Source organism: Dermacentor albipictus, unplaced genomic scaffold, assembly GCF_038994185.2.
Source record: "Dermacentor albipictus isolate Rhodes 1998 colony unplaced genomic scaffold, USDA_Dalb.pri_finalv2 scaffold_14, whole genome shotgun sequence".
Lineage (NCBI taxonomy): Eukaryota > Metazoa > Arthropoda > Arachnida > Ixodida > Ixodidae > Dermacentor > Dermacentor albipictus.
In genome coordinates, this window is record NW_027225568.1 from 10,482,860 (window position 1) to 10,504,326 (window position 21,467).

General features: G+C 45.6%; 1 long non-coding RNA gene across 1 annotated transcript; it reads right to left on the reverse strand.

Moving 5' to 3' along the window:
• Positions 1-5,158: 5,158 nt before the first annotated feature.
• LOC135913458 (uncharacterized) lies at positions 5,159-20,546 on the reverse strand. The gene is made up of 4 exons (XR_010568017.2): positions 19,902-20,546; positions 17,926-18,129; positions 14,316-14,527; positions 5,159-6,557 (listed from the first exon to the last, which is right to left on the reverse strand). It is a non-coding gene; the product is annotated as an uncharacterized lncRNA (long non-coding RNA).
• Positions 20,547-21,467: the final 921 nt, after the last annotated feature.

A 21,467-nucleotide genomic window follows, 5' to 3' on the forward strand; every position in this document is an offset into this window, starting at 1 on the left:
AATCCAGTCCGTCACTCTTAACTACCATCGGTTACCTTCCCTCCTCATTACATGTCCTGCCCATGCCCATTTCTTTTTCTTGATTTCAACTAAGATGTCATTTACCCGCGTTTGTTGCCTAACCCAATCTGCTCTTTTCTTATCCCTTAACGTTACACCGATCATTCTTCTTTCCATAGCTAATTGAGTCGTCCTCAATTTCAGCAGAACCCTTTTCGTAAGCCTCCAGGTTTCTGCCCCATATGTGAGTACTGGTAACACACAGCTGGTAAACACTTTCCTTTTGAGGGATAGCGGCAACCTGCTGTTCATGATTTGAGAATGCCTGCCAAACGCACCCCAGCCTATTCTTATTCTTCTGGTTATTTTAGTCTCATGATCCGGATCCGTGCTCACTACCTGCCCTAAGTAGATGTATTCCCTTACCACTTCCAGTGCCTCGCTACCTATCGTAAACTGCTGTTCTCTTCCGAGACTGTTAAACATTACTTTAGTTTTCTGCAGATTAATTTTCAGACCCACCCTTCTGCTTTGCCTCTCCAGGTCAGTGAGCATGCATTGAAATTGGTCTCCTTAGTTACTAAGCAAGGCAATATCATCAGCGAATCGCAAGTTGCTAAGGTATTCTCCATCAACTTTTATCCCCCATTCTTCCCACTCCAGGTCTCTGAATACCTCCTGTAAATATGCGGTGAATAGCATTGGAGAGATCGTATATCCCTGTCTGACGCCTTTCTTTATTTCGATTTTGTTGCTTTCTTTGTGGAGGACTACGGTGGCTGTCGAGCCGCTATAGATATCTTCCAGTATTTTGACATATGGCTCATCTACACCCCGATTCCGTAATGCCTCCATGACTGCTGAGGATTCGACTGAATTAAACGCTTTCTCGTAATCAATAAAAGCTATATGTAAGGGTTGGTTATATTCTGCACATCTTTCTATCACCTGATGTATAGTGTGAATATGGTCTATTGTTGAGTAGCCTTTACGGAATCCTGCCTGGTCCTTTGGTTGACAGAAGTCTAAGGTATTCCTGATTCTATTTGTGATTACCTTAGTAAATACTTTGTAGGCAACGGACAGTAAGCTGATCGGTCTATAATTTTTCAACTCTTCGGCGTCCCCTTTCTTTTGGATTAGGATTATGTTAGCGTTCCTCCAAGATTCCGGTACGCTCGAGGTTATGACGCATTGCGTAAACAGGGTGGCCAGTTTCTCCAGAACAATCTGACCACCATCCTTCAACAAATCTGCTGTTACCTGATCCTCCCCAGCTGCCTTCCCCCTTTGCATAGCTCCTAAAGCTTTCTTTACTTCTTCTGGCGTTACCTGCGGGATTTCGAATTCCTCTAGGCTATTCTCTCTTCCACGATCGTCGTGGGTGCCACTGGTACTATATAAATCTCTGTAGAACTCCTCAGCCACTTGAACTATATCATCCATATTAGTAACGATATTGCCGGCTTTGTCTCTCAACGCACACATCTGATTCTTGCCTATTCCTAGTTTCTTCTTCACTGTTTTTAGGCTTCCTCCGTTCCTGAGAGCCTGTTCAATTCTATCCATATTATAGTTCCTGATGTCCGCTGTCGTACGCTTGTTGATTAACTTAGAAAGTTCTGCCAGTTCTATTCTAGCTGTAGGGTTAAAGGCTTTCATACATTGGCGTTTCTTGATCAGATCTTTTGTCTCCTGCGATAGCTTACTGGTGTCCTGTTTAACGGCGTTACCACCGACTTCTATTGCGCACCTGTTAATGATGCCCATGAGGTTGTCGTTCATTGCTTCAACACTAAGGTCCTCTTCCTGAGTTAAAGCCGAATACCTGTTCTGTAGCTTGATCCGGAATTCCTCTAGTTTCCCTCTTGCCGCTAACTCATTGATTGGCTTCTTGAGTACCAGTTTCTTCCGTTCCCTCCTCAAGTCTAGGCTAATTCGAGTTCTTACCATCCTATGGACACTGCAGCGTACCTTGCCGAGCACGTCTACATCTTGTATGATGCCAGGGTTCGCGCAGAGTATGAAGTCGATTTCATTTCTATTCTCACCATTCGGGCTCCTCCACGTCCACTTTCGACTAACCCGCCTGCGGAAAAACGTATTCATTATCTGCATATTATTCTGTTCTGCAAACTCTACTAATAACTCTCCTCTGCTATTCCTAGAGCCTATGCCATATTCCCCCACTGACTTGTCTCCAGCCTGCTTCTTGCCTACCCTGGCATTGAAGTCACCCATCAGTATAGTGTATTTTGTTTTGACTTTACCCATCGCCGATTCCACGTCTTCATAAAAGCTTTCGGCTTCCTGGTTATCATGACTGCATGTAGGGGCATAGACTTGTACCACCTGCAATTTGTACCTCTTATTAAGTTTCACAACAAGACCTGCCACCCTCTCGTTAATGCTATAGAATTCCTGTATGTTACCAGCTATTTCCTTATTAATCAGGAATCCGACTCCTAGTTCTCGTCTCTCCGCTAAGCCCCGGTAGCACAGTACGTGCCCGCTTTTTAGCACTGTATCTGCTTCTTTTGTCCTCCTTACCTCACTGAGCCCTATTATATCCCATTTACTACCCTCTAATTCCTCCAATAACACTGCTAGACTCGCCTCACTAGATAACACTCTAACGTTAAACGTTGCCAGGTTCAGATTCCAATGGCAGCCTGTCCGGAGCCAGGTATTCTTGGCACCCTCTGCAGCGTCACTGATCTGACCGCCGCCGTGGTGAGTTGCTTCGCGGCTGCTGGGGACTGAGGGCCGGGGTTTGATTGTTGTATTCATTTGGGAGGTTGTGGCCAAGTACTGCACCAGGGTGGCCAATCCTGCTCTGGTGAGAGAGTGCGTTACCGGTTCTGGTCGCCGGGATCAAGCCGCACTCCAGGCCTGTTTGTCCAATTTCCTCAACACACGTTTTTTATTTGTATTTTCCGGTGGAGAATTGCGCGGCACCTGGATTTGAACCACGGTCCTCTTGCACGGGAGACGGATACTCTACCGTCTCCGCAGTAGTTAAATTAAAAAATTAAATTATGGGGTTTTACGGGGCAAAACCACTTTCTGATTATGAGGCACGCCGTAGTGGGGGACTCTGGAAATTTCGACCACCTGGGGTTCTTTAACGTGCACCTAATTGTAAGTACACGGGTGTTTTCGCATTTCGCCCCCATCGAAATGCGGCCGCCGTGGCCGAGATCCGATCCCGCGCCCTCATGCTCAGCAGTCTAACACCATAGCCACTGAGCAACCACGGCGGGTCCCGCAGGAGTTGTACGCCTCATTTAACCTACAGTGGTGCCCTATTTGATCATTCAAGGTTGACCAGTGTGAGCTCGATTATATCGCACGGATGGCACTCGGCTAGAGAACCTGGTATTTATGACTTGCACATGTGTCGCCATACCTAATTGAGGTTGTATATAATTTTTTTAGGAAGGTTCCTGTACAGTCATAAAATAAAGGAAAAGACATCAAAAAGAAAGAAAAAAAAGAAGAAAAAAAGGGGGGGAAGGAACATGACAGGTGGTTTGAACTCATGACCCTTGGATGTTGCCCGGAAAGATAGCTCAGTCGGTTGGTTCGTTAGGCCCCAGGTTACTTTCAAGCGCCATAGCTCCTGCTCCGAGCCTCATACTTACGTGGAGAGGGACTGCTGTTGTCCGCGACACTTTCTTGGGAAAATGGGGGGGGGGGAAGATGGGGGGGAAATATGCGCTCACCGAGAGGGCATCTTCAGCACGAGACCACCACCAGGCACCTTACTGAGATGTGGGGAGCTTCGCGGCCGGAACGAAGCCTCCCTTCTCCGCCGGCCAAGAGAGGAAAACGCGCTTTCCGATCGCTCAAGGTTGCGCGGACATAGTAGTATAGCTCTAGCGTCTAGGAAAAGCTTAAACAGGTGCGAGGGCGGCACGCATAGCGTGGGGAGCTAGCCGCCAGAATAGCTCTCTCAAGGGCTGCTGCTGACGAGGGCGAAATACCTTCGTGTAAGTATAATAACCCTAATGGGACTACTTTCGGAAAAAAAAGAAAGGAAACGGCCCAGAAGGCTATACTACGAGAGCTATGACTGATAATTTTATATATATATATATGTATTCATCTCATCTATGGGATCGCATGCGCGCGTTGTTGCTTTGTCTCTGCGTGTAGTAGTGAAGAGAGCCAGTTTAAGGGCGGAGAAGAATGAAGGAAGGGAAAGCAAAATTGCAGCGCCGTGGTTTTAAAGCACACCCGTGGTAGAGAACATGTAACATATATATGGTAACGAATATTAGTTATAATAGTGAGTTTCACTTTGTACGTAAACCTTATGCCATTTGCAAAATGTTAGGTTATAAATGTGAACGGGTGGGTTGAGGGTGCCGCCTGGTGGTACCAAGTTGAAACAGAGGTATTGTTACTGTAAATGACCATATTTTACTTAGCTACTGGGGTCGACAGTGACCAGATCGTTAACACAAATTATTTTTTCTTTTATGAGCTCAACCAGGCAACACGGCAATGTTCCAGATGCGGCGCGGCAGAACGAAGTTCAACAAGATGACACTACTAGCATTGTTGATGCAGTTCATATCTCTGCTAATGTGGTGTTCCATGAAAGTTAATGTGTTTACCACGCAGGAAGGAAAAATTAAGAGGGAACGTTACGTCATGCATCCAGCCTTGGCAAGCAAACGCCCCGTGAAGCCACAGTGGTGCCCCAACACGTGACCTCTTGCGTCGAGATCAGGGAGCAATAATAAAAATTTGCCGAGACATTTGGTTCCCTAGCTGCTACTAGCTACTACTACTAGCTACTAGCTATGCCAGTAGTTTTTATTCAGTGCATGCTTGTTCAACTGCCCTGCCGTAGCTCTGCCTGCAGAGCGGAAACAGTAAAACCAACCGCGCACCTTGATGTGCCATCACCTGTTGGACCCCCAGGCCTCCATGAGGTTTGGCTTCAGTCGCCTTGCGGTATGCTTCCTCGTATTTTTTTCCATCCTCCATGATGTTTACAAACAAGCTAAAGCTCCAACGAAAATATTTTCATGTCAGATGCGACTTAGTTATCACTGCGTACATACTTATTATCCACACAAATTTTTTTTAGCGTACGGATGCTTAAGGTGGCACAGTAATTTGATAACCCTGAGGTAATCAAAATGTATTTAGTATTAGGTTAAGCTTTTTTTTTCATGGATGCAAAGAGTGCTTGCATAGATATCCTTGAACAAGGCCTCATGCAGTCGGTATCCTAAATAAACGCAGTGCACACAAACATTGAGCAACTAAGTGACAACACTTTTGAAAAGGCAATGCATATTGAGTGAGTATACCTGTACACACCCATAATTATCAAGCGACTAAGTGACAACATTATGGAAGAAAGACTGCAAAAGGCATATTGCACGAGATTGCACGAAGGCATATCGCGTGATTGATTTTACCGCAATTGTTTGTCGTCATATCCTAGCTCCACAGGTGGACGGCAATTTTGTAGCGATGCCTTCCGCTCGATTCTTGCCACTTAACATCAACAGTCTATGGCTGGCTGATCCCACTGGCGATGTGGGCAGTGAATAGTTCTGACCACTGACAAGGCACAAAAGTAAATAGAATCTGAAAAGGCAGTGTTGCACAAAATTGCAGTTCTAGTGCCCCATTTAAAAATGTCACATCATGGCAATGCTCTGCCAAGTAAAAAAAATTGTTTTAATGCAACGAGAAAGCACACTAGTATGTTACCAAAGGGCAAGAACAATTCCTAAGGCAATGTTAAAAAGTGGCAGTGGGACATAAAAACCCAGTTACAAAACAGCATAAAGACAATACATTATACCACCTCTTGGAGAGCCTTTGTTATAAAAAAGGCCTTTTAAAAGCAGGGGTATGATAAATAATGAGGTAATTCTACAACATATGCTTCACTAATGACTGTTTTCCTGTATTTCATTCTGGAGTACATTCAACAATGCTACACAAACAGATGCAACAAGTGTGCACGTCAAGTGCACGTGTGGAAACAGGAATACAATTCCCAACAATGTGTGCATTTTTCATGGAATCCCACACACAGGCAACCTTGTTGAAGAACTCTTAGCTCACGCACATGCTAGAGCACACTTAGGAAAATGAAATGTAAACACTATTAACGTCTCACGAAATTGAAAATTGCATGCAGTCTTGAGTTCGCAAGTCCCCTCTGATGATGGGTGTGTCCTATCGAAAAAAAATGAATAATTCCTTTATCGCAGCTTATCAAACGGTGCCTTGTCTGATCACACAATGTTGGCTACTTGAGCAAAAAGTACTCAGCGCTGTGCAGATGCCAGGCTCCTAGAGCGCCACTTTGCTGGGCCAGCCTGGCCATTCTTCCCTAGAAACCTGTGAAGGTCTCCACAGTCAATAGCCTGTGGCAGCCAGCGTTGTAGGAGCAGCTATTCAAGGAACCAAATCTGCCAGTCTCGGCCCATCGCCATCACCACAATGTACTTGTTGTCGAAGTCATCCTGTCGCTGTATTTGGACGTCCTGAACACCCGTCCAGCGCATAAGAAGCTGTCGTACCTGGAGGTGGTAAGGAAAAGAAAAATTACAGAAATTGGTGGACGCAAAGCTTATTCGATGCAGATGCTTGTTGTTAATGCTAAATGTGTTGGATGTTATGCGACGTCACATTAATGAAGATATCGTCATCAGGCTATTTATGCTCAATGCAGGATGAAGGCCTCTGCCACTGACCTTCAGTTACCCATCTTCAGCCAGGTGACGCCGTCTTATGCGTGCAGATTTGCCACTGTCATCACGCTGCCTAATCCTCTGCTGTTCTCAACTGTGCTTCCCTTCTCTTAGCACCCATTCTGTAACTAACCCTTCAAGGGTCAATGACGTGAATATACGGCGTTGCGAACAAGTCCAAAAATGGTCGATTCCATATATTTATGGCACCATCTGCACGTTTAAAAAGCACACGAATTCCCTGACATTTTCCTTTCTATCATGTGCTGCCACTATGTGGGAATACAGGCAATTTTTTTTTTTTGCGCCTCCCTTGCTCAGTTTTCGTTGCATGGTTTGTTTTAGAGCGAGTGTGCTCTCGCGCACTGGCGCACACACGAGCGGGCGGCGTTTTGGGTTTTGTTTTGCGGGCGGTTTCGGCTTCTTTCGCTTGCAACACTGATGGCTATCTCGTTACTAATCGCTCAAAGGGCTACCGCTTGTTTCTCACTCGTTTAGTGCTCACAAGGGTGCATATAGGAAGGATGCCGCCATGCATGCGTTTCCGTTGCTTTTTTTTTTTTGGACACTCGCAAAAACTAATTGCCTCTGGTTGGCGATAAGACGAAGGTTAGCGGAAGTTTGTCAAACGTTCAGATTTTTTTTCACAGACACACAACCACGCCGTTTTCTTGAGTGCGCGCATCTACGCAGTTTGATTACGCTATGCAAGTAAATATTAGTGTAAGAGCAGGAACAGGTGAGAGTTGCAAAATATTCTTGTGTGCACATATTCAAAGCCTTGAACTATGCGTATAAAAATGCATCAAATTTTTAAATCTTATAAGTTTATTTCCTTTTTTCTTACTGTTTTTTATGAGTGAAGAGTGCTTGTATACCAACGCAAAACGTTTTTTTCTCACTTTACGGTCACCCTAGAAAAATTACAGTAAATTTTTTTAGAAATATGTCCCTAAGAAGAATTGGAATCTACAATAAAGAAATCGACCCTGGGCGGTTGCATATGACGAAAATCATCGACCCTCAAAGGGCTAACAAAAAAAAATTAATTAAATTATGGGGTTTTACGTGCAAAAACCACTTTCTGATTATGAGGCACGCCTTAGTGGAGGGCTCCGGAAATTTTGACCTCCTGGGGTTCTTTAACGTGCACCTAAATCTAAGTACACTGGTGTTTTCGCATTTCGCCACCATCGAAACAAAGGGCTAACAGACCACCAATATCTGCCCAATGCATTACATGGCCTGCCAAGCTCCATGTATGATGTGCAAACATTGCTTATGACACACAAATGATTTCTTTACTCATTGGAAACATTCAGTGATCACCATAGCTTCACATTTAACGATCAACTGCCGCTCCCAACTGAGATGGTAATGTACTTTAAGATTCCACTGGACTATACGAATACCAACCATTTGCAACATACCAACCAGCACCACTAAGAAAATGTTTCTTGTTTGAACTCCATGCTAACGTTTATACATTAGCATGCAGTAACCTTTCTTCCCTCTTCATGCCTCAGCTGTGTGAAAGACTGCCTACTGTATCTACTATGCAAGACGCCCAGCACAGAGCAAGAAGCTAGGTCATGCTACGCCTTTGTACGTAATGTACAAGTGTGGATGTAACGCACCATAATTTGCTGGGATAAAAAATATTGTGTCATTCTGTACACGTTTTTCTTACAACACAGCGTGAGAGCTAGATGGTTAAACAGACCTTATTGGCATTCGTATATTCATGGGGTCACCAGCAGTTAAATGTGATTCGAGGATATGTAGCTAATCAATTGTGCCACATTCTTTAGTCGGGAATAGTAATTTTTGGAGGTCATCATTCATGATGGCTGTGAAAAAAATCCCTAGACATCATGTTTCAAACACCAGACAGAATGACCGCTGGAAAAATAGAGAGCATTTTGCTGACTGTTGCATCACCTATATACAACAAAACCAACTATAAAGTGTCACTTTTTGAGCACACCAATTAACAAAAGGTGTTGCAAAAGGTGTCGCAAAATAATGAGCAGTTTCGATCGATAGGTGTTTCTGGCAGTTTGCCACTGAGTGAAACCTCAGTTCACTTTTTGCATTGTTCTGTGCTAAGTTAGAAATTAAATCCATCACTTATGAAATAAGATCATCGTTGTTCAGAGAAAATTGTCATTTACCCATGAGTAGCATGGAACTACAAATAAAACCCATATCAGTATCTCTGTTTCTCAGAAAGAAAGTGCTGCAGTTAAGATAATTGTCTTGGTTTAGGGAATGAAGCCACACAATTTTTTTTCCTTTCATGAAGCTTTTTTCACCTTGTGGATTTCTGCAGAATCGATTTGTTGTATTCTGCATCTCTGCACCACGGGATGATTAACTAGATGCTGCTCTGGTAGCTTCCTGGTAGAGCTCAGATGGTATGCAAACGGGCAACTTTCTGTGCCAATCAAGGGAAAGCTATGAAGGAAACGCGCACACAAGCAAGAGCGCACTTCAACATAGTTCCACTTTCTCAACCATGTCAGTTTAAGCTGGGGAAGAGAAAATGAACATCTCATTCACTATAGCAAAATTGAGGCTAAATACACTACGCAGTGTTAAACTGACTTTTCCCTCAGTTTTTTCTCGTCTGTCTTTGAACAATACAAAACTGTCGTATGTAGAAGCAACGCTGGCTCAATATCTGCACCAAGAAAGGGAAAGCTCTGTCAAACCCTGCTAGACTACTTGGTGCAGCAATGCATCTTTGTAGCCTGCACTTCCTGCCAGGAAAAGTTGTTCAGTAGTATGGAGTGATTGCCCTGGAAAGGTCTTGTCACTAAGATCAATCCCTGCACCAGGACTAATTTTCTTTGAGAAACCCATATGGGCTTCCCTTGCAGATTTTGCGTTACACCTAGATGAATGATGCTTTCTCTATTTCATGAAGCTCTGTCCACCTCGCATATTGCTGCAGAACTTATATGCCAAAGTCAAACTGAATTCGGGGGGTTCTAAAGGTATCCGATTACCGAGTGCCTTCAAAAAGTAACTAAACAAAACTCCTGCACAACCGATCCCATGATGACTGTTGACGTTAATGCGTTAGCATTGAATCAATATAGCGACAACGTATTGCCACCGTCAAAACGAGTTATGTATTAGGCGTGTACTGCTGCAGGATTCCTCTTTCGCTCTTTCTTAAGAACATTCAGCACCAGCCAAGAAGCCTGCTCATGGCTTCCAAAATGTATAGTGTGCTGGTGTGATTGAATGCTGAGAAATGGGTTACGCCACAACAGAGCTCCTCTCTCATGCTTCTTTCTGGACACGCTGCGCCATCTAGCGGCACTGCCAAGAAGTCTGCGCGTGGCCTCCAAGACGAGAAGCATGGTGCACTGGTGCCTGCAAATGCTGTCAATTGTTCACTCACTTGCTGCATATTCAGTGGCACCTGCTCAGTGACCCAGGTTGGCGAGAGGTTCATTGAAAGCAGCACACACCTAGTGCATTTGTGGCGCAGCGTACTAATGCATTGGGTTGCTGTCCTTGAGGAAACCTGTTGACATGGGTTTCATTCTGCTCAGAATCGGAGAAGTTTTATCTGTCATTGCATAGCGGCAAATTCCCAGTGGCACATACCCTGTTAGCCAATTTGCCATCAAAGATGTTCCTTGGAGAGTGGCGCACACTGGCACATAGCCAGTGATCTGAGCTGGCACCAAAGAGGTTCACTGAAGACCGAGGGGAGGGGGTATTCTGTAAGAGTCCACCTAGTGGACTCCCACGGAATACCTCCCCAGCACAGACTGAGCAGCACTTACACAGTGCTCCAAATCCAGGTCAATTAGTTTCTTCGAACAGTGGTACCTACCCAGTCCATCATCTACAGTGACCCATATGTCTGCGTGAAACAGGTTCATTGAAAAGCGGCACGTATGTACACATAGGCACATGCAGTCCAAATCTGCGATGACAAAATTTCGCGAAATTTTCGCTACAACGAAATATTTTCGTATCTCTGGCGAACGCCCATATGATTCAATGCATTTCGAACATCTCGGCAACAAAATGTCACTGCACTACACTCTCGCATCAACGACATTCGCTGTAACGCAACAATGCATATTACCTACTCGCGCAAAGCTAGCAGGCTCCAAAATGTGCGCAAATGCTATTGCTTTGCACTAAAATTGCGTAAAATACTACCACATTACACTTGTGTGGGTGCCACCATTTTTGTTTACAAAAGTAACCAAGCGAGGGAAGCGATCGCGCCGTACCACGCCACCGCCGCCATCTTGATTGTTGGTTGCCCGTTTGAAGCGACACGCGTTTATACCGGCATATTACGATGGTTTTAACACGATAGGGTTAAGGAGCCTGTGTCGCGGAAAATCGGGCGTCAGCATCCCGCGTTCGACATCGGACGTCACATCGGCAGAAATGTTCGGAAGCCTAACCGACTCTGCAGGCACCACGCGTACCCAGGCCCTTCATGTAACGTAAGGAATTCACTGAACGGAATTTCTCAAGCTAAATAGGCGGGAAAATCGTAAACTACGACTTACACAAACCTACAGACATGATAGCTCTCGGATGTAATATAGAGAAAACATAATTCTGTTATGCAGACAATCAAACAAACCCCTTTTCCAGCGTTTCTACAATGCATAGACTGGAGACGGCATCCACTATTTGCACACGCCGGCGTGTACATATCTCGAAGTCCACAGAGCAGCACGCCTGCTTCCTTGAAAGACTTCCAGATGGCGCTCACCTCCGCCACATCGCCGCACAACAAAGAACATCAAGTGGAAAGTAAGAGCGGCTGAAATAATCTCATGGGTGGCGGCAGCGGAAAAGAAACCTGCCATGAGTAACTACTTAAGAGGAAGAAACAAAATTAGGAAAGAACCAATTTATGATAACTCAAATAGAAGCTGATTACTTTTTCGAAGTGAGATCAGGATGCCTTAGAAACACGCACCTACAAAGCGAAATATAAAAACGAAGAAGAAGCATGTGCTTGCTGCAGTAAGGCTAGGGAAACGATGGAGCATGTTTTATTAGAAAATGAAGATACCTGCCCAGCGATCGATTTAGGCACTCCTGGACTCCTCGGAGCTCTTGGGTTCAGCGAGAGCAGGGGGAAGTAAACATGTCCACATAGAGATTAGTAAGAGGCGATTGGAAGATTGGTGGAAGTAGGGAAACTACAAAAAATAGAGACATACAAAAGCAAAGTTCTCGATAGGTGGTAAGAAAATACAGTTATGAGAGTTTATCGCGCGGTCTTTTTTCTTTTTGAACCTAAGGAGGACATCAGGCAGTATAATAGGAAGAGCTTCGTGGCGCAACCCACTACCCCTTTCCAAAGGGGATGCTCATAACATCCATCCATGCATCGGCAAACACACGCGAAACGACAAACAACGGAGGCATACAAAAACAAAGTTCACAATAGCGATTCAGAAGCTTTCGTTGTGGGAATTCATCGTGTTTCTTTCCTTTCTTTTGTTCTTTTTTGACATAGGTAGGGCATTACCCAATAAGATAAGGCTTGGTGGCGTAGCCCACCACCCCGTTCCAAAGGGGATGCTCATAACATCCATCCATCCATCGCGGCCATTGCGAGAGGCCGCGTTTCTACCAGAAAGCCCGCCTTCGTGCATATCGTTCGCTGCGAGCGTTTCACTGCAAACATTACAGTTACATACGCTGCAGTTGCCAGGAAGCGTGAGAAAGAGTCGGGGATCTTTGAATGCTATCGCGTTCCGCTCTCAAAGGCAAAGCTTCATGCGTCCTCCAAATTTATTGCACACTAGTGCAGTGTGTAGTGCAAAAAATGCAGCAAAAACAAAGAAATCCACGTACCACCGACATAGAATTGTTTATAGCCCTTCAGATGGCAATCGCAGCAAGGAGTGCCACGTATCAGGCCGTAATTGAGCGGTCATCCGGGAATACGCATTCCTTGCTTCAAGAAATCTGCTTTTGGTATCCGACTTCCTTCGGGTATACAAGATACGATCACTTTCGCACTCAGCACCGGATGCGTCGGTGCCTACAGCCAATAGCGTGTGCTGGAGAAATGCTGCTGCATGCGTGGAGCGCTGTTCCTCTGTGTTCGGTGACGAGTTATGCAACCTGTCACAGAAGTTATCGTATCTCCGAAAGCAATTGACCAAGAATACTGCTCCACGACAGTGCTGCCACTGCTGATTGACACACGCGGCGGACTTTGTGCTGTCGGCAATGTGGTTCTATATCCTCAAGCTAGCTTGCCAATGTAGGCTAACGAAATTCGGACATTAAAGTTTTGTCCCGCGATGCATTGCCTATCTCTGCTGCTTCATTTCGCAACAACGAAATCCTCGGAAATGCAAAACTTTTGATTTCATAATTGCGAGGTTCAACTGCACTCATTGACCCAAGTTGGGGCGTTATAACGTAAAGCTATTCCAAACTTTTCTATTCCAATGCTGCAATGAGCCCTCTGTGATTGGTCAAAAACTTTTTTTGGACCACCCTCATTTCTCCTGTCTGTCACGCAACACCACGATAACCGCGGTAGCTCCCCATCTGATATGACGTGTACACACTGATTATGCATGATTGGACTGAACAAAAGAAAAAGTTTTCTCATTTGACGCCTTTTCGCCATTAGCCTACTGCTACTGGTCAAAAGTTTTCGGGCTGCACCCACTTCACCTGCCTGTTATGCAACGTCACAAAACCGCCAAAAACTTGCCCGCGTCAAAGCGTCGCGTACGCATTAAAGATGAATTACTATGCCGAACAAAACAATTTTTTTCTCGATAGCCACAAGTTGCCTCGTTCCGAAAGGATAAAAGATGGCTGCCGCCAATCGCACAGGCACTGGCAATTTGCACCTGCCGGAGAGAGAGGGTTTATTTGCGTATAATAAAATTTTCTGCGCGACCGTGTAACGTTTTCGAGTACTTTCGGCACGTTTACAAACTAGTTCTGCCAAATCATCCTTGCTGAGCATTCATTTTAGCGGCATTCTTAACCTTCCGTTGCACGCCACAACGATTTTCAGCCAAACACCGCAAGCTAAGTAAGGGAAAGCGAACCAAGCGCAGGCACCGGCATCGCTCTTTTCCTCCAGTTATCTATTTTCAGTGTGCTGGCTCAGCCCCATCGATACCCTCTCCACTTGAGCGTGCTCCTCGACTCCTGGGAGCCAATTACAAACGAAAAACGACTCAATGTAGGCAATCTTATTCGTTTTGAAAGCAAAGAAAAGTGACCTATAATCTAAGACGGCATTTGATTGGGCAGTTGAAGCAACGGTGCGGGTCACCACCGCTTGTGTCGGCGGTTACGCAAATTTGACGTCAGGAGATTGAATAAAAACATATCGGAATAGTTTTACGTTATAAGGCCCTTGATCTGACGGCTGGTTTCGGACACCATTACCTCAGCACAGCAGCCCAACCACAGACTAGCCAGTGACCCAGGCAGGCAGGAAAACGGTTAGGTACAAACATAGATACATAAATAGGTACATAGCCCCCTGGAAGCATAAGAAGTATCCAAAGAATGCGAACGCATTAATACAGCTGAAATGCATCTTCTCACCGCATCCAACTTGTCCTTCAGCATCTGATCCATCACCGGATTGGCTATCTGGATCCGGACCGGGTCTCGCTCAATACCCTCTTGGTGCGGCTCGTGATACGCAGGGTCACAGGGCAGCGAGATGTGGCATGGGTCCAGTGACACTGCCAGCGAACTATAGGCCCGCAATGCCACCATTGGCAACCTGTGGGTCTGGCACTCGCAGCCACCACCTGCACACACACCGACACGGCATAGTTCCCGCGGCAATTGAGTCTATATTAAAAACGTAGAACTACGGTTACTGCGTAAACAAAACATCTGTTCTAAAGATGGGTACAAGACTGCACACAGAGGCACCTCTTTAATTATGCGCTTCTACGTGTTTTTTTCTGTAAAACTGGATGAATGACTGTCATAGACACGCACTTAGAATTACCTACACTAAGACTCCAACTTTAGGAATAAAATTAATAAACAAATATACATGAGAGACCGTTCCATTCTTACTGATGAATATTGTGAGGAGGTTTTCTATCCAAACTGTTCAAGGACAGATATTCAGCATGGCGCATCTTAGATTCAATATGACCATATCCCGTGACGCACCGAACTATCTCGGCCTACCAACTCAACTTGACGGCAGCGCAGCTATTAACACTCATCACCATCATCATCATCATCATACTCGTTACGCCCACTGCAGGGAAAAGGCCTCTCCCATATTTCTCCAACTACCCTGGTCATCTACTAATTGGGGCCATGTCGTCCCTGCAAACTTCTTAATCTCATCTGCGCACCTAACTTTTTCCCGCCCCCTTCTACGCTTCCCTTCCCTTGGTATCCAGTCCGTAACCCACAATGCCAATCGGTTATCTTCCCTCCTCATTACACATCTTCCCATGCCCACTTCTTTTTCTTGATTTCAACTAAGATGTCATTTTCTCGCGTTTGTTCCCTCACCCAATCTGCTCTTTTCTTATCCCTTAACGTTACACCCATCATTCTTCTTTCTGTAACTCGTTGCGTCGTCCCCAATTTAAGTAGAACCCTTTCCATAAGATTCCAGGTTTCTGCGCCGTAGGTGAGTACTGGTAAGACACAGCTATTATACACTTTTCTCTTGAGGGATAATGACAACCTGCTGTTCATGATCTGAGAATGCCTGCCGAACGCACCTCAGCCCATTCTTATCCTGATTATTTCCGTCTCATGATCCGGATCCGCGGTCACTACCTGTACTAAGTAGATGTATTCCTTACCACTTCCAGTGCATCGCGACCTATTGTAAGTTGCCGTTCCTTTCACAGACTGTTAAACATTATTTTAGTTTTCTGCAGATTAATTTTTAGACCCACCCTTATGCTTTGCGTGTCCAGGTCAGTGAGCATGCATTGCAATTGGTCCCCTGAGTTACTAAGCAAGGCAATATCATCAGTGAATCGCAAGTTACTAAGGTATTCTCCATTAACTCTTATCCCCAATTCTTCCCAATCCGGGTCTCTGAATACCTCCTGTAAACAGGCTGTGACTAGAATTGGAGAGATCGTATCTCCCGGCTTGACGCCTTTCTTTATTGCGATTTTGTTGCTATCTTTACGGAGAACTACGGTGGCTGTGGAGCCGCTATAGATATCTCAGTATGTTTAAATACGGCTCGTCTACACCCTGATTCCGTAATGCCTCCATGACTGCTGAGGTTTCGACAGAATTAAACGCTTTCTCGTAATCAATGAAAGGTATATATAAGGGTTGGTTATATTCCACACATTTCTAGATCACCTGCTTGATAGTGTGAATATGGCCTGTTGTTGAGTAGCCTTTAGGGAATCCTGCCTGGTCCTTTGCTTTACTGAAGTCTAAGGTTTTCCTGATTCTATTTGCGATTACCTTAGTAAATACTTTGAAGGCAACGGACAGTAAGCTGATCGGTCTATAATTTTTCGAGTCTTTGGCGTCCCCTTTCTTATGGATTAGGATTAGGTTAGCGTTCTTTCAAAATTCCCGTACGCTCGAAGTCATGAGGCATTGCGTATACAGGGTGGCCAGTTTTTCTAGAACAATCTGCCCACCATCCTTCAACAAGTCTGATGTTACCTGATCCTCCCCAGCCGACTTCCCCCTTTGCATAGCTGTCAAGGCTTTCTTTACTTCTTCCGGCGTTACTTGTGGGATTTCAAGCTCCTCTAGACTATTCTCTCTTCCATTATCGTCGTATGTGCCACTGGTATTGTATAAATCTCTATAGAACTCCTCCGAAACTTGAACTATCACATCCATATTAGTAATGATATTGCCGTCTTGGTCTCTTAACGCATACATTTGATTCTTGCCAATTCCTAGTTTCTTCTTCACTGCTTTTAGGCTTCCTCCGTTCCTGAGAGCATGTCCAATTCTATCCATACTATGCTTCCTTATGTCAGCTGTCTTACGCTTGTTAATTAACTTCGAAAGTTCTGGCAGTTCTATTCTAGCTGTAGGGTTTGAGGTTTTCATACATTGGCGATCATTGATCATATCTTTTGTGTCCTGTGATAGCTTACTGGTATCCTCTCTAACGGAGTTACCACCGATTTCTATTCCATACTCGTCAATGGTGCTCAGAAGATTGTCGTTCATTGCTTCAACACTAAGGTCCTGTTCCTGAGTTAAAGCGGAATACCGGTTTGATCCGGAATTCCTCTATTTTCCCACTTACCGCTAACTCATTGATCGGATTCTTATGTGCCAGTTTCTTCCGTTGCTTCCTCAGGTCAAGGCTAATTCGATTTCTTACCATCCTATGGTCACTGCAGTGCACCTTGCCGAGCACGTCCACATCTTGTTTGATGCCAGGGTTAGCGCAGAGTATGAAGACTATTTCATTTCTAGTCTGGTCATTCGGGCTCCTACACGTCCACTTTCGGCTATCCCGTTTGCGGAAGAAGATATTCATTATCCGCATAATATTTTGTTCTGCAAAGCGAACTAATAGCTTTCCCCTGCTATTCCTAATGCCTATGCCATATTCCCCCGCTGACTTGTCTCCAGCCTGCTTCTTGCCTACCTTGGCATTGAAGTCGCTCATCAGTATAGTGTATTTTCTTTTGACTTTACCCATCGCCCATTCCAGGTCTTCATAGAAGCTTTCGACTTCCGGGTCGTCATGACTGGATGTAGGGGCGTAGACCTGTACGACCTTCATTTTGTACCTTTAATAAGTTGCACAACGAGACCTGCCATCTCTCGTTAATGCTATAGAATTCCTGTATGTTACTAACTATATTCTTATTATTCAGAAATCCGACTCCTAGTTCTCGTTTCTCCGCTAAGCCCCGGTACTGTATGTGCTTCTTTTGTCCTTCTAACTTCGTTGAGCCCTATTACATCCCGTTTACTGCCCTCTAATTCCTCCAATAGCACTGCCAGACTCGACTCACTTGGTAACATTCCAGCGTTAAACATTGCCAGGCTCAGATAGCAATGGCGACCTGTCCGGATACAGGGATTCTTAGCACCCTCTGCTGCGTCACAGGTCTGACCGATGCCATGGTCAGTTGCTTCGCAGCTGCTGGGGACTGAGGGCCGAGGTTTGAGTGTTGTATTCATATGGGAGGTTAACACGTATGTCCAATGAAGAAGCATCACTTGCCATGACTCTGCAGGAGCGCAGCCTTTCGTGCCGGAACCACAAGCCCGGTAGCACACTGGAGTTGCCAGGCAGTGCTACTGGTCCCAGAGTGCAGCCCGACATGGCTTCATGGTGGCACTTGCACTGGAAGACGTGGCCAGGACACCTGCTGCAGTCCTTGTGGCGCCCGGCCAGCCGGAGCGAAAACTGGTCGGTCGAAGCCCACTGCGTGCCCCCCACCAGAATAAAGTCAATTCTATACATGGCCAGTTCTATATATGGACAGAAATTATGAAACAGCCAGTTACATATGATTTAGCTATTCATTCATTTCATTTCAACATTCAACAATTCAACAATTCATTTAGCTACCAGGCGCGCTATAACGCAAAGGTATTCCAAACTCTTCTATTCCAATTCTGAAATCAGTCTTCCGCGATTGCTCAAAAAGTTTTTTGGACCAATCCCACTTCACCTGTCTGTCACGCGACGTCACAGAAACCGCCATAGCTCTCCATCTGATATGACGTGTACACACTGATTATGCATGATTTGACCGAGCAAAAGAAAAATTGTAATTTCCGATTCGAAGACTTTTCGCCATTAGCACTCGACTATTGATCAAAAGTTTTCGGGATGCATCCTCTTGACCTCCCTGTGCATTAAAATGCCAAACAAAACTGACCTTTTTTTCTGAATAGCCGCAGGATGCCCCGTTCTCAAAAGAATAAGAGATGGCAGCCACCTATCCTTCAGGCACAGGCTACTCGCACCTGCTGGAAAGCATGGGCTTATTCGCGTACAATAAACTTCTTGCACGGCCGTGTAATCTTTTTGAGCCCTTTCGGCACGTTTACGATCTCGCTGTTCCAGCTCTTCTTTGCTGAGGATTCGTTTTCGCGGCATTCTTAACCTTCCGCAGAACGACACCACGATTTTCGACCATCCACCGCAAGCAAAGTAAGGGAAAGCGGACCAATCGCAGACGCCGAGACCACCCTGTTCATACGGTTATTTTTTTCAGTGAGGTGGCTCGGCCCCATCGCAACGCTGTCCACTTGAGCGTGCTCCTCGCCTCCTCGCAGCCGATTACAAGTAAACACTTCAACGTAGGCAATGTTATTCATTTTGAAAGCAAAGTCACCTCCTAGTCACTAGCAGAGTGATTGGGCTGTTCAGGCAACGCTGCAGGTCACCGCGTGATGCTGGCGTCGGAGGTTTAAGCAAACATGACGTCAGAAGTTTGGAATAAAAACTTATTGCAATAGTTTGACGTTACAGGGCCCCAGGTAATCTTTTTTTTTTTTTCGCGTGGGTTGGGCGGGAGTTACGTGTCGGAACTACAATGCAATGATGAGTCGGAATACTCTGGCAGTGATTTTACCACCGGGTGTTATATACCGTGCTCCGAATGCACCTTCCACGAGCGTTTTTGTTGTCACCCCTGATAGGAATTTGCAGCCCACCTCCCCCCGTCTTGGATCTAATACATGACCTCGACTTCTAGAGAGCTGCAGGATGGTCACTATGCTCCCATGAGTTCTTATTACCTAGTCAAATATGAGTTTCTACTATTATTCAGCCTATATTAAATACGTAGAACCACGGTCACTGCGTAAACAAAACATCTGTTCAAAAGATGGATACAACGCTGCACACAGAGGCACTTCTTTGATTATGCCCTTCTTCTGGTTTAATTTCTGTAAAACTGGATAAATGACTGTAATAGACACGTACTTTAAATTACCTACGTTAAGACTCCAAATTTAGGATTAAAATGAATAAACAAAATTACATCACAAACCGTTCCATTCTTCCGGATGAATATTGTGAGGAGGTTTTATATCCAAACAATTAAAGGGCAGGAATTCAGCATGGCGCATCTTAGACTCAATATGAAGCTATCGTGTGACGCACCATGCTACCTCTGCCAATCAACTCAACTTGACGGCAGGGCAGCTACATACACCTGTGGCCAATGAATAAGCATCACTTGCCATGACTCTGCAGGAGCGCAGCCTTTCGTGCCGGAACCAGAAGCACGGCAGTACACTGGAGATGCCAGGTAGTACTGCTGGTCCCAGAGTGCAGCGCGACGTGGCGTCATGGTGGCACTTGCGCTGGAAGACGTGGCCAGGAGGCCTGCTGCAGTCCTTGCGGTGCCAACGCAGCGGGAGGGAAAACTGGCTGGTCGATGCCCGCTGCGTAGCCCCGCCGTCACCACGTCGGTAGCAGAGTGAGACTGGACGGCGGACGTCATCAGTGCGCCGTTGACGCCTTGCGTGAGGGTGCCTTCGCATCCAGGAACCCGTGAAGGAAGGGGCCACCGTGTCCTAGATGCTCGCTCGGTTGGCTGGTTGCTCTCGTGCAGCGTCTCGTGCAGCATCGAACGCAGATGGGCGCTTCGTCTTTTACTCGCTCGTGGTCCTCGCAAGCACGCGATGCGCATCGCTTTGGATAGTTTTATGAATACGAGCAGGGAATGCTTTTATTGCCACGAACATCCTCACAGAGGTACGATAGTTGTACACACACTGAACTTGTGGAAACGTGGCACTTTCGCGGACTCAATCTATATATGGCGGCCGGCTTTTCGGAACGAGGTTCACATCGTTAGGTGTGCGGGCCGCTGCATAGGGAACAGCATTTTAGAACTACGATCCATTCATCTACAGTGGTGGTGGCGTTTTTTGTAATTGAATTGACAAGCTTTTCTGCTTAGGTGTAATTCGAAAGGAAGCAAAAAAATTGAATCTGTAAAAAAATGGTAATCAAGAATAAAGCCAGAAATTACGGAGGCGATGTACAGGGAACGCAATAGGTGGCAGAATTCAACCATTGCCTCCGCCTCTGATGCCGATGTAATACGACCGTGCGCAAGAGGTCTCGGTAATCGGAAAATGATGTCGCTGCCGTTCCAGAAAGGCAATGTTACTTACAGTGTAGATTAATATTCATTTAAAATATGTACTAGTGCAACTCAAGTGCACTGCTTTCTTGCTTTACTTGCTTCGACTTATCCTAAACATGTGAGGCAGAAAAACAAAGAATGAAAAATGCGGCAGAACTTATTTATTTATTGCATTTATTTTGATAGTACGCGTTTAAGGCTAGATGCGCTGGGTGTTTTATACAAAATGCACAGGAAGAGACTACGGCAGAGCGGGGTGAGCGCGAACACCACCAACAACAGCCGCCTTTTTCGTCTTCTGCTGGTGCCCGCTTTTCTCGCTGTAATCACTCCCCGCCGAAAAAGGAGCCAACCTGGCGACCTATGGAACCCGAAGCACTGGTGGGTCGTAGTGCGGCGTCAGCCGGTCGACATGAACCTCTTCGCGTCCGCGATGCCATTGGTCCGCAGATGGCTGAATATGCTCATTGACGTAGTTGACTGGGGACGCCTGTCGTGGAATCAGATAAGGGCCGTCATACTTTGAGCTGAACTATGCAGAAAGGCCAGGAGTAGAGGAAGGAACGCGGAGCCATGCCAGCGTTCCAGCTGAATACGAAGGAAAAGTCAAGCTTCCGTGACGGCCATGTTTCTGGCTGGCATGATTTTGCGC